The following is a 13358-nucleotide window of genomic DNA, read 5'->3' on the forward strand; positions in this document are numbered from 1 at the left end:
TACAGTGGTTAGGAGCCAGGGGTTGAAGACAACCAATTTCCATTGTTGGCTCCATCACAAGCTGGTTGTGTGTCTTTTTTAAGTAAATAACCTTTCTGTGCCTTCATTTCCTCCCCTGTAAAATGGGATTATAGTTACACTCCATCAGGGCAGCATAGCATGGGTTAAGAGTGTGAACTCAGAAGCTTGACTGCCTGAGTTTGTATCACAGCTCTGTCTTTTGCAACTCATGTGACCTCTATGTGTAACCTTTAAATGCTTCAGTTTCCTCATCAGTAAAGTGAGGATGACAATAACAGGGTTATTTTGAGAAATAGATGAATTTATTAGTATAAAGTGCTTACAACAGTGTCTAACACGTGGTAAGTGCTATATGAGTATTTGTTACTGTTGGACTACTATGAGGATTAAATGAGATAATCTGTATGCCAGATGCTTATTACAATACCTATAACTTACAGCAAGCCTGCAACAAATAGGGATTTATTAGATAATGGTAATAAATTAGATGGAATCCCAGACATAAAAGTCTTGTAAAACTCTGTCACTGCAGCCTTCTCCACAGACAGAGGCTGGCTCCAGTGAGCAGGCGGCAAGGCTGCAGGAGCCTGGGGAATGCCTCTCGGGATCTTGCAGCTCTGTAACCAGCATGCTCTGGGCAGACACTCAGGCTTCCTCTCCAGCTGTGCTGTGTTGCCCTGAGTCATACACGAGTCATTGCTTTGTTGGAATGCATTTACCAGAGGTAGACCAGGGTCTGGCTGGCCAGAGGATGAAGTAAAGTCAAACTGGATCACTGTGAGAGTCACCCTTAACCTTAACACCAAGGACTAGGAGAATGTGACAATGGGTGGTGTCAAGGACAGAGAGAACATGAACTTTGAAATCAGACAAACTTTCCTTTTCGCTTTTCCTCCTCTTTTCCACAAAGATCTACTCTGTGAGAGGTCATGGGCTAACCTGTGAAACAGGGAGATAAAGATGCTGCCTGCCAGGCAGGGGCGCAGTGGCATGTGCCTGTAATCCCAGTAACTCTGGAGGCTGAGTCAGGAGGATCACAGGTTAGAGGTCAGCCTGGGCAACTTTGCAATACTTGGTTTCAAAATAAATAAATAAATAAAAGGGCTGGGAATAGAGCACCTCTGGGTTCAAACCTCAGTACTATTGGAAAAAAAAAAAAAAAAAAAGACACTGTCCTTGGTAACCAACTGCACAGTCCAGCAAGGAGACTGACAAACATACAATTACACTACAGAAAGGCACATGCTGCCAAATGGCAAACGCAGAGGGCCACAGCAAGAAGGCTGGGCTCTAGCTGGGGTCCCTGGTCAGTGAATGGGATACCATGGAAATCCAAGAATAGGCAGATAGTGGTGTGGGGATCCTAGGCAGAGAAATCAGTATCTGCCAAGGGTGCAGGGAAGGGTACTGGGGCAGCAGGAAGGGAGTCAGGGCAAACAAGGAAACTGTCGTGAATGGCCTGTGTGCCACTGATATCCTGAAGAAAAGAGAAGATATCCAAAAATTCAAATTAGGCAGGAAAACAATGAGACTTGGGTTTTGGAAAATTTACTTAGCAGCCTGAACAGTGGCACATCTGGAGGTGAGAATTCCTGGAGGTGAGGGCACCTGGCGGTGAAGACACCTGGAGGTGAGGGCACCTGTCAGGAACCTGCCCTGTGATCTAGGAAGGGAATCATGGGGGCTGAATTAAGGCAGGAGGAGACAACAGGAGGTGGAGGAAGGGTGTTGATGGTGAAGAACAAATGAGACATGGTGGCAGATGGGAACCAGGCACCGAGGACTAAGAAGACACAGGAAGTGAGGGAGAAGAGATGCACATGTGACTCGGCCTCCTGTCTCTGTTCCACCATCTGTGAGGCTAGGATTGCATTTTCCCTGTCTTCCTCATAAGGGAGGATCAAAGGAGACAAACTTCATTGCAGCATATTTTGAAACTATAAAATAACTAAACACACTCAATGTTTCACCATCAAGACCAAATGGGATTTTACTGAATCAAACAAGTATAGCCTAAAATTTGTGAAATAACACCCATGGGGGCTTCGGGTTGTTTGTTCTAAAGCTTCCTAAGGGTCACCTGCCTTTCTTTACTCCAAACACTATAGTTCCAAACAGAAGTGGTCACAGCCTTAAATCCTTCTTGAAAGAATGAATATACAGAGCCTGGGGAGCAGCTCTGCAGTGGAACCCTAGCCTGGTGTGTGCAAGGCCCTGGGTTCTACCCTTAGCACCACAAAAAAAGAAAGGTAGGTAGGTAGGTGAATACACTCTTGTGTCCTTCACTGTTGAGCTGCATGCATACATGCTTATCACAAACCATGTGCAGGGCTCTGGACCAGGTTGGGAAGAGAGTAGTAGGTAGGTGGGCAGAGCCCCAGCCCTCTTGGAGCTTAGCACTTGGTATGGTTTGGATGTGAGGTGTACCCAAAAGCTTACATGTGAGACAATGCAAGAAGTTTCAGAGAAGAAATGATTGGGTTGTAAGAGTCATAACCCAATCAGTGAATTAATCCCCTGTTAAGGATTAACTAAGTGGTAACTGAAGTACTAGGATGTGGCTGAGGGAGGTGGGAATTGGGCATGGCTTTGGTGTCTATATTTGTATCTGGCAAGTGGAGACCTCTCTCTCTGCTTTCTGAATGCTGTGTGAGCTGGTTCCCTCTGCCACATTCTTCTGCCATGATGTTCTGCCTCACTTGGAGGAGCCCCAAGGAATGGAGCCCACCTTCTAAGGACCAAGACCTCTGAAACTGTGAGCCCTCAAATAAACTTTTCCTCCTTTAAAATTGTTCTGGTCAGATCTTCTAGTCATAGCAGCGAAAAAGCTAACTAAAACAGCACTATATACCAAATCCTCATATACTTAAAAACCATACATGTATACAGCATAATTGGTCAATTTCATTCCTCCCTTTTCCAGTCCCTCCTCCCTATCACCTTCCTCGACTCCACTGATCTCCCTTTTATTGTCATGGGATTCACACTTCCAATTGTATACCTAAAAAGCACCAATTTAAAAAAAAAACTATAAATGAATAGAAGGAAGATCAGTAGAGGAAGGGGAACAGCAGGAGGGAAGTAAGAAGGAAAGAGGAAGTAATAAGACCTGATTTCGAGTGAATTATATTCCATGCATGTATTCTATACTCTATCAATTTCTCTTTAGAACGATAGTGTTTGGAGTAAAGAAAGGCAGGTGACCCTCAGGAAGCTTTAGACAAATACCTGAAGCCCCCATGGGTGTTATTTCACAAATTTTAGGCAGTTCTTGTTTGACTCAGTAAAATCCCATTTTGCCTAATAATGATGGTCTTGATGGTGAAATATTGTGTTTAGTTATTTTATAGTTTCAAAATATGCTGCCATTAAGTTTGTCTCTTTTGATCCTCCTTTATGAGGAAGACAGGAAAAATGCAATCCCAGTTCAAAATGAACCCCAAAATTATGTATAACTATAATATATTAATAAAAACATTTTTAAAAAGTGGCTAAAGAAATTCAGCTCAGCAACAACAACAACAAAAACCAACTCAATTTGAAAAATGGGCAAAGGACTTGAATTGACATTTTTCCAAAGAAGACATATGAATGGCTAACAAGTACATAAAAGGATGCTTAACATCGCTGACCATTATGGAAATGCACATAAAAATCACCTCATACCTACTAGAGTGGCTATCAAAAAAAAAAAGTATTGGTGAGGATGTGGAGAAATTAGAACACTTGTGCTTATTGGTGGGAATGTAAAATGATGTTGTCACTATAGAAAAGAGAACAGTAGTTCCTCAAAAAATTAAAAATAGAATTACTATATGATCTGGTAATCATACTTTGAACATAAACTCAAAAGAACTGAAAGCAAGAGCTTAATGAAGTATTTGTATATCCTCACACACAGCACTGCTAACAACAGCAAGAAGCTGGAAGCAGCTCAAGTGTCTACCAATAGATGAATGGGCAGATGAATGTGGCGTACAAATAACACTAGAATGTTATTCAGCCTCAGAATGGAAAGAAATTCTGTCACAAGCTACAACATGGGATGAAACTTGAGGATATCATGCTAAGTGAAACAAGTTAGTCACAAAAAGACTAATATTACAATTCCACTGGTAGGAGGTTCCCAGAGTAGTCAAATTCATGGAGAAGTGTTGATGGGTGCAGGGGCTGAGGAGGGAATGAGGAGTCACTGTTTGATGAATAAGAGAGTTTCCATTTTCCAAGATGAACCCAGCTTTGGAGATTCATTTCACAACAATGTGAGTGTACTTAACATCACTGAACTGCACACTTAAAAATGGCAAAGATGGTAAAATTTATGTGTATTTTACCACAGTTTTAAAAACACAGCGAAAACTAGCAACAGGTGTGATAAGTGCTCTGAAGTGAACCCAAGGCTGGGTTGGGGCAGGCTGGGGGCCTGCAGAGGTTGGGAATCACAAAGGGCCCCTTATAGATCACACTACGATGCATGGATTGTGTCATAAAGGCAATGAAAAGTTCCTGGAGGATTTCAGTTCCTCATTTACAAAGATCCCCCTCCTGCCATATGAAGCCTGAGTTAGTGGCAAGGGTGGAAATGGGCAGCAGTCAGGGGCAAGGGCAAGAATTCCTGGAGATGGGGAGACAGAAGGGGTGTCCTGCCCTAGGAGGGTGGCAGAACCATAGAGACAAATTCGTTGGATAGATCTGGGTGACAAAATCAAAAGGACCAGCAGATGGCCTGGCTTCAGGGAATGATTCTCAACTTCCTTCTGGAATTTTAACTGTATTCGGTACCCTCAATTTTTGATCTCAAGAGTTCTTCAGAATGCATTATCTTCTTTGATACTCATAACCATCTCATGAGATGGACAAAGAAAGTGGATGAGGTAACAGAGTTCAAAAAATTCAGAGACTTAGGGATATGGTTCATTTAGTAGCTCTTGGTTTCCAGTGCTCTAGCCCAGCCTCCAAAGGCCATATCAAGGTCAACAGAACCCTTGAACCTCCTCTAGGGCTTCATTGCTGCTAATATGCTGCTCCTTTGAACTCATTCTCCTATACTCATAACAAACAGTGTCAGACCCAAATTCTCAAAAGCAATGCTCTGACTCATACAAATCACCTCAACTGCTTTCTGACTTACTATCTTCCTATTTTTGATCAGAGTAGCAAAGGAAATTGGTTGGACTCCTTCTGCTTTCTAGAGAACAATAGGCTTTGGAACTTCCTTTAAACAAAGTGATAACTAATGATTTAAACTTTTATTATAAAAGGTTTTGGTTGTTCACTAATTCTTATAAAATGGCTCTCATTACCCAGATAAGAGTACCTGGTACTTACGAACTACCCTATCCACAGAGTCTCATAAAGAATGGCAATGGTTTGGCAGTAACCTTTCATCATTTTTTAGAAAAGTAAGTTTTGGCATGTCTCTGGGCTATCAGACCAGAAAAGGATCTAACTGATGATGAGCCACAGAAAAATGCCTACAAATGGGCAAAGTGGTCCAGTTGTCATTCAATGTGGAGACCCATTGTAGGAAGCAGGCAATATCCTTCACTTCCATACAGAAATATGCTTTTAACTATTCTTCTTTAAATGTATCATCTTCTTGGTATATCTTTCACATCTCCACTCTGAGAGAGAAACAAGTATTTTTTAAAAATCTACTTTCTTTTAAACCTTTCTAAGAGAAACACACAGCTAAAATTGAGATAAATGGCAAATGACAGGTAGCCTCAGTGTCAGAGACACAACAGAGATCAGTGGTGACTGCGTAAAACTCTTGCATGTGTGTCCATGGGGGTGAGAGAACTGGTGGGGAAGCTGCTTCTCAGCCATTATGGCTGAGAGACAGATATAGCCCAGTGTGGGCAGATTCCTGATATTTCAAAAGCAAAAAGAGATCTTTACAAGAATCATCTGATTTTAAAATGTTGGTGACTAACTTAAAAATTTTAAAAAACAATATATGAGCCAACACTAAATTGGCTAAAGAAAACACATATGCAGGCCAGCTCTGACCACAAGCCACAAATCTGTGGACAGCCTAAATGACCTAACACCTTTCCAACAGCAATATTCTATGAGTCTTCTATCTACATATCCCCTGGAATATATCAATATGCACTAGTGTAGAATTAATTAGCTTTGAAAGAGAAAACCTTCAGTAGTGATCTTGCCCTGTAGATGGGCCATCCCATGACCCATCAAAAATGACACTTGCTCTGCTTGTCATTGACCACAGATTAAGAGAGATCTAAACAGTCAGCAAACCTTGGCTGTTTTAATGACCTCTGTGACCTCTCTAACCCTGTTTTGTTTCCTAAAACAAATAGGAACTTTCCTATATTCCTTACTTCACCTGTAAGCAGTGTCTCCTGCCTCTCTTCATGTTTCCCACCCTGTCTGAACACTGCTGTGCAGTCTCTGACCTCCTCCTCCTCACTTGGGCTGCTGCCCATGTGTTGCTGCAGTCCCATCTGCTTTTCAAAACTCATTAGAGTCTCGGCAGCTGCCAACAAGCTTTCTTCCTTTGTCTGAAGAACTGGTTACTTAAAGAGCATCACAGTATTCCCTGGGCCCTTCTTTCTCTCCCAGTTTGTTTTCTAATCCCTGTAAATCTGATGTGTAAAATAACTCTGTTCATATTATTTCAAATCTTTTATACTATATATAAATCCAGAACTTAGATATGAAAAAATTCACCAAAAGCAAAATTGAGAGGTTTGGGGTGCAGCTCAGCATAGCATACCCAAAGCCCTGAGTTTGATTCCCAGAACATACACAAAAATAAAAAAGGCAAATGATCACCTAGGGAAAATATTTTTACAATTCAGATCAGAACTAAAAGGCTAATCTTGCTAATATGTAAAACGGTCCTAGAATAAGGATAAAAAGATAAAAAAATCAGCAGGTAAAAAGTAGACAAAAGATATGAACAGAAAATTTAGAGAGAAAGGAAACACAAATGGCTCTTACCCACTGAAAAAGATGCTCAGCCTTACATAGAAGAGAAATGCAAATACCTGAGATACCATTTCACACCTATCAGATTGGCAAAAACTCAAAGCTTGCAAATACACTCTTGCTGAGACTGTGGGGAAGCATCTTACACACGGCTGTTAAGGGAATGCAAAATAGGACTACCTCTTTGAAGAGTAACTTGGCAATTTCTGTTGAGATTAGAAATGTATCAACCCTCGAAGCAGCAATTCCACTTCTGGGAACACATCCTAGAGCTTGTACTTGCCACAATAAAAATGACACACGCACAAGGTGATGTACTACAGAATTATTTTTAACAGTAAACTAATAAAAGCAATCCAGGTTGTCTTCATCTAGAAGAAACTGGTAAATAAGATTCAGATACACAGGTTGGGCATTCTAATCTGATAATCCAACATCCAAAATCTTTTGAGCACCAACGACATGTAGTACAAATAGAAAACTGCACAACCAAATTTATGTGACAGATTGCAGTCAAAATGCAAGCACACTAAAAATGCTGTATAAAGTTACCTTCAGGCTAGGTGAATAAGGTATATATGAAACATAAATGAATTTGTGTTCACACATGGGTCCCATGTCAAGATTTCTCTTCACAAATATGCAAATATTCCCAAAATCCCCAAATAGCTGAAACCCAAAACACTTCTTAAGCATTTAGGGTGAGGCATGTTCAACCTGTAATGTACCACAGCTACTCAAAGTGTGGCCACAGCATCAGAATCATCTGTGAGCTTAGAAATGCACATTCTTGGGGCCCAATCCCAGTTTCTGACCAACCAAACTCAGAGTAAAGGGCCCAGGAATCCATTTTTCTAAAAAATAAATATTAAAAAAAATACCAACTCTGTAAAAAAAAAATACCTCCAAGTGATTCTGACCCAACTAAAATTAAAGAATAACTGTTATTAACAAAAAGAACCAGAGAGAAATAAAATGAAGAACAGGTAAAACTAACCAGGGGACTGAGAATGGAGACTCCCTTGGGAGGCAGTATTTGCTGGAAGGGGCATGAGAAAGCTGCACTTTGGTCTAGATCATGGCCACATGGGTGTGGACATATGTGAAAATGCAGCATGCTGTACTCTTACAAATATGTGCATGTCACTGAGTCACATATCGATACAAAATGATATCTAAGATATATTAATTAGTGGGGAAAAAGCAATGTACAGAAGAGAACGTATTGTATTCCACCCTTCATATAAGAAAAGAGAAACTGAGCAGGCGGCCCACCCGTGTAATCCCAGAGATGCTGGATGCTGAGGCAGGAGGACCACAAGTTAGAAGTCAGCCTCAGCAACTTAGGGAGGCCCTAAGAACTTAGCAAGACCCTGTGTTAAAATTAAAAATTTAAAAAGAGCTGGGGATGGAGCTCAGGGATAAAGCATCCTGGGATCAATCCTTAGTATTCCCCATGCCCCTCCAAAAAGAAAAAAGAAAAAGTGGAAAATAAAAAATATGTACTTTCAGTTGCACAAAGCAGTACAAAGGCAGATAAGAATTCCTGGAAGGATTTGAGCAGTGATTGCTCATACGGCCAGGATGGGAACAATACTAAGGTCTCTCTGACTCTAGACAACAGGAATAAAACCTCTTCTAGACAACAGAAATAAAACAAACTACCCTTTCTTCACAAAGTTATAAAAATAAAATAGACAACTGACTTAAAAACTGTAAAGTTCTGTGCAAATAAATGAAACCATTATGACCATTTCCACAGAAAGAATCAGAAGATGAAGGAACAGAACAGTCACTGTACAATAACCACGGGGGAAAAAAACCTATCTGGGTACTCATGTAGAATAAATAATACAAAGGACAGTTGTAAGCCATTTATTGGCCAAGCACTACACTGAGCATGTCTGGTGACTGACATCATTTACTCCTCACAGTAATCCTTCGTATTATCCCTGTTTACTGACATGGCAGCTGTGGCTCAGAGACAAGCAGAACTGTGCCTGTAGGATCTGAAGCTTGTAGGGTGGGTCCAGGACCACCAATGCTAAGAGCCACACCCACTGTCTGCCTGCCAGGCCTCTCTGCTTCCAGATACCCCTTCAAATCACACAGTAGGTACATTCATTGAGCCTTGAAGGCCTGTCACACTCCCCAAGGTGTCAAGGAAGACAGGGCTTAGACATTCAGGATCACGTGGCCTAAAAGGGCAGCATTCTGACCCCCACTCTGCCTGGCCACTTCCTGTCCCAACCTGGAAGATAAGGCCACTGGCGTTTTAACTATAAGCACCATGTTGGTTCTCAGACATGTGTACACACACACACACACACACACACACACACACACACACACACAGTGTGCTGTTATGACTGAATCATGCCCCACCCCTGTCCATGCCCTACCCCTGTTGAAGTCCTAATCTTCAATGCTGGGATGTAATCTTATTTGGAGGTAGGATCTCTACAGAAATAACTTAAAATCAGGTGGTTAGGGTGGGTCCTACAATATGAATGGTGTCCTCAGAACATAGAAAGTTTGGACCCAGAGACAGATACACAGAAGGATGACAATGTGAAGAGATACAGGGAGAAGACAGCCACCTACAAGCCAAGGAGATCAGAAACTAATTCTCTCTCTCTCTCTCTCTCACACACACACACACACACACACACGCGCACACGCACACACGCACGCACGCGCACACACACACAGCCCAGAAAATGAAAGATCTAGGTGGAAGATTTTCAGTTACCATTTTTACTCATATTGTGGTTTAGAATCTATTTTCTCCAATTTTATACTACCATAGGAAGATAAGAATACAATGATGATGGGAAAAGATGAGAGAATGGGGTTAAAGTGAATTTGGTAAGAAAAGCCCTAAAATTCTGCATTGTTTTCTGGAGGCACCATTTCTTTATATAGGGAGATAGCCTTCCCTGTGGGATTCAGGCAAAAAATACAACAAGAATTTCTAGGTGCCAGGCACAGACCACAGACCCACAGCAGTTTACAAATCTGTGGCTTCATACGACACTCCCCAGACATGTCACATGCATTCAATAGGCTGCCAAATGCAAAGAATGCTTAAAAAAACAAACTCACTGAGAGCCATCCAGGAAAAATAACCTCTCAAGGATCACACGCAGCAGCAGCAACAACAACAAAAAATCTAAAATTTAGGCATTTTATTACTTGTATAAAAATAAGTAAACTGTTGTTAAGCTGAGGACAAAAATTATTACAAGAACACGTGCTTAGGGAAAAACAAATCCTGGCTAAAAAGAAGAAAAGATCTGATCAGAAGAAATGGGGCAATGACAATCAAGAGAGATGTGAGGTGGAGTCTGGGCCAGAGGGTGCACGGTGGGGGACGAAAGGAGAAACAAAAGGCAGTGTCCAGGCAGGCGTGGAGCTGGCTAACCAACAGCCATAACACCTTGGGAGTTCTGCTCACTTAAGATTCTAGAAGCTCCACCCTCAGTGGGATAAATTTTCTAGGATGTGATGGGAAATGGGATAAAATCAAGTCTAGGCTGGAAGGGGACCCCTCCAGGTTGCATGGATGTGTTCCGTTTGTGAAAATCCATCAAGCAGACTGCTTATTTGTCCACTTTTCTGCACAATAGTTACACCTAGTAAACTTTAATTAGTGGGAAAAAAAATCAAGTCCAGGCTAGCTGTTAGGTACAGGCTTCCTACAGCCAGGCACGGTAGTGACTCTGGTTTATTTTTTCCCTAATCATACAGACAGAACCTTGAGGCCAAAGATGATCTTGGTGGTGGTTTGACACAACAGGATGAGGACAGAGCCAGGTCTCTGTCTCATTGGTGGGCATCCCCTTATGCTCAACACCCAGCCTTGCTAAAGTTTCCCTGGATTCTGGTGCTGCAGAGCCTGTGGGCAGCCCAGCCCCTCCTCTGCCCTTACTAGTACATCTTTGGGAACATAATCACCACTGAGCCTCTATTTCCTGGACTATAAAAGTATCAGGCCAGGCTAGATGAGGCTCAAGTCTCAGTTCTAAGGGCCACAGGTTCAGGATGGGTAGCTTTATCTGTAATTCAAGTTCAGTTTCCATCTCCAGAGCCACTGCTGCCCACCTGTCTCTTCTCTTTCTTGTCTCCCATGAGCTCATCTTACACAGAGGGGCCCAGTTTGATATGTGATGCCAATCTTTCAAGTATATGGCACAACACTAATTTCTGCCAGCCAGGAAAGTAAATAAGAAACTGAGTTCTGGACAATGGTCTTTGACTGAATGAGGCCTTAAAACCATCTGTCTGAGTGGTTTATAAGAGCAGTGTGTCTCATCTTAGAAGCAGCTGTGGGAACAATCACCAGGTTATGGTGTGGGAGGTTCCTAAGCTTTTCATCTTTAGCTGCAAAATGCAACAAAACAGATGGAAGTGATAAAACTGGGATCAACAGAGCCAGGGGATAGTTCCTTGTCACCTCTGATCACTGCAAAACGAGCCCTTCCTCAAGAGATCCCTCCAGCTCAGCCTTTCTGTTCTAGGTGTGTAGCACCAAGCAGGCCCAAGAACATCAAAGCTACCAAAACTCCCTTCCTGAGGAGCTGCAGCTCTAGCTGGAAACCAAATCGACTCAATGTTACTCCCCACCTCTCTCTACCCATTGCCAGAACAAGTATTTATAGAAAAACCAAAACTGGAAGAGGACAGAAAGATGCAAATGAATTACTACATTTGGTGGGTCTCCCCATCTTACTTATGAGGTTAGAAGCTCAGGATTATTTGAAAACCTAATTGGTGCTTTTCACTCATGTAACCTATAGCCAACTTCTCAAACTTTAATGATCTTGTTAAATGTAGATTCTGCTATAATAGGGCCTGACAGCCTGCATTTCTAACAAGTTCCCAGGTCATGCTGATGGTGCTGGTCTGTGGAAAATCTGAGTAGCAGGCACTTAAGAGGACTCCTCGGGCTTCCTATCTTGAGGAAATCCTGGGGTTAAGACAGTGACCATTGCTCTCCATTTGCAGATGAGGGATGGAACTCCAGACGTTAATGGTTTGTCCAAGACAACTCAGCATATTAGTGGCACAACCTAAACAACCATGGAAATATAAGCTTGATTCTAATGGGCCTTTACCTGCTCTCTATCACAAGGGAGGCCAGCAAGCCTTGGGTCTGCCTATAGCAAGACTCAAACTCCTATTATTTTCTGACCTTTTATAGTCTATATATAACTTCTTACCATAATACCAAACACTCTGGGGCATTTTAATCAGAAAGAAAGATCAAGAATTTCTAATGGTAAGAACAGAAACCTGACATTTTATTCCTTTCAAGAGCTGTGTAGGGTGTATGGTTGACAGAGAAAATCCATTAAATTTGAATTTCAGATAAACAAAGGATAAATTTCTAGTGTAATTATGTCCCATGCACAACTTAGGACATACTTATACTAAAAATAAAAGTATTTAGTATTTATCTGAAATTTAAATTTAACTGGCAGTGTTAGATTTTTATTTGCTAATTCTGGCAACCCTAACAGGGTGGCAAGTAAAAATAAGAAGAGCAAGGCTCTGGTAAAAAGGAGCAACCCATCCTGCTTTATCACTGTAGACCATCAAGACAACCACAAGGAGCCCCGTGTGGTGGTAACTCCACTAGAATGCCAAGCATCATTATAACCATTCTGTGTCTGTCTCTCCCTGGAGCTTAATTTTAATTTGCTGATTATAATGCCACAAAATCCTTAGCTTGTAGCTGGTGGTATGGGTTGAATTATGTCCCTTCTAAAATTCACCTGATGTCCTAACTCCCAACACTTCACATGGTGACTTTATTTGAAAATGGGGTTTTGCAGATGAATTCTTTAAGATGAGGCCGTAGTGGAGCAGGAAATCTAGACAGAGTCTGACATGTGAAGACTGACATGCTACCACAAGCTGGGAGCTGCCAGAAGCTTGGAGAGAGGCCTGGAACAGGCCCTTCCCCAGCACCTTCAGAGGACCCTGCTGGTCCCTTGATCTCAGACCTCTAGAATCCCTAGTCTGAGACAATAAATTTCTGTTGTTGAAGCCACTCAGTTTATCATACTTGCTACCATAGCTCTAGGAGACCAAGACTGAGAGCTTGGAAGAACAGAGTAGAGAAAAAGAGGGAGTCACAGCTAAACAAGGCAGTCAAGAAAGTGCCTCAAAGTCACTATTGTGTCTCTTTTCCTTAGAACTTGAAAGCCTCAGAAAGGAAGACAGGCATTTACAAACAATAGACCACTTTGTATGAAAAGTCTCTCCTCTACTAAAATTCAATTGTAAATGTTGAGTTGAGTGAGTTACACAGGACTTAAAGAAGTCTTAGAAGTCAGAATTTACCCTAGTTAGACAAAAAAGGAGACATTTCCAAC

At 41.8% G+C, this 13358-nt stretch overlaps 1 protein-coding gene across 2 annotated transcripts in view; it reads right to left on the reverse strand.

Annotated features, from left to right (window-relative positions):
* TRAM2 (translocation associated membrane protein 2) overlaps positions 1-13358 on the reverse strand; it is an 80416-nt gene that overhangs the window by 18536 nt on the left and 48522 nt on the right. The gene's annotated exons all lie outside the window — the stretch shown is intronic.

Source organism: Spermophilus citellus (genome assembly GCF_964194105.1).
Source record: "Spermophilus citellus genome assembly, chromosome: 5".
Classification (NCBI taxonomy): Eukaryota; Metazoa; Chordata; class Mammalia; order Rodentia; family Sciuridae; genus Spermophilus; species Spermophilus citellus.